The sequence below is a fragment of the Bison bison genome, unplaced genomic scaffold (genome assembly GCF_000754665.1).
Source record: "Bison bison bison isolate TAMUID 2011002044 unplaced genomic scaffold, Bison_UMD1.0 scf7180017853440, whole genome shotgun sequence".
Lineage (NCBI taxonomy): Eukaryota > Metazoa > Chordata > Mammalia > Artiodactyla > Bovidae > Bison > Bison bison.
In genome coordinates, this window is record NW_011484013.1 from 90,036 (window position 1) to 90,990 (window position 955).

Genomic DNA, 955 nt, shown 5'->3' on the forward strand with positions numbered 1-955 from the left:
GAATATATACATTCCTAAAAGTATAAATACATTACAGATGATGGCAGGGTATAGGGGATGTGGAGATAAGGAATGAGATTGAAAATAAGGATAAAAGATGAAAGGAAAGAAATTAAATTAGGAATCTTACATGGACCCATGATGGTAATGTGCCTTACCCAGAAGATAACTCTAGACACCTGAGATCTAAAATATATTATCTCTTCATTCCCAGTTTTTATATCCTTTATTTCTATGTCATGTCAATTACGAAGTAACTACAATGACTGAAAGGAACCTATTTATGTACAAATTTGGGGGAGAATTTTTCTAATATTGTGCCATTAACTATGATGTTAACTATTCATTTAAAAAAAATTTCATACAACTGTAGAAAATACTCTAAACCTGTGAGAGTTTTTAAATATAAGTTAATCAAATGCATTAGAAAATAATAAAAAAGAGTATGTTTTTAAACTTTACATATTAAAAAATATAGCATTGCCTAACATTAAATCATAGGTTTAATAATTAATTAAAAACATAGGTTTATTGCCTATGTTTTTACAATAAACATTGACTGACTGGTGAAGTGTTTTAGTCGCTCAGTTGTGTCTGACTCTGTATCCCCTTTGACTGTAGCCTGGCAGGCTCTTCCGTCCATGAGATTTTCCACGTAAGAACACTGGAGTGGGCTGCTATTTCCTTGGAGCTTTAAATATCAATTCAGTTCTAAATGTAAATTTTTTACTAGGGATGTTTCTGATAATAGTCAAGTGTTTATCTCTCTATTGAGTGATACTTACTTCAATATTCCAACTTCTTGGAATATCCTAGGTACCTCACACCCTATATGTCCAAAACTGAACCTGCTGCTGCTAACACTTCAGTCGTGTCCGACTCTGTGCGACCCCATAGACGGCAGCCCACCAGGCTCCCCGATCCCTGGGATTCTCCAGGCAAGAACACTGGAGTG

At 34.7% G+C, this 955-nt stretch overlaps 1 protein-coding gene across 1 annotated transcript in view; it reads right to left on the reverse strand.

Annotated features, from left to right (window-relative positions):
* Positions 1-955, reverse strand: part of LOC104999134 (glutamate carboxypeptidase 2) — a 71,208-nt gene that overhangs the window by 56,346 nt on the left and 13,907 nt on the right. The gene's annotated exons all lie outside the window — the stretch shown is intronic.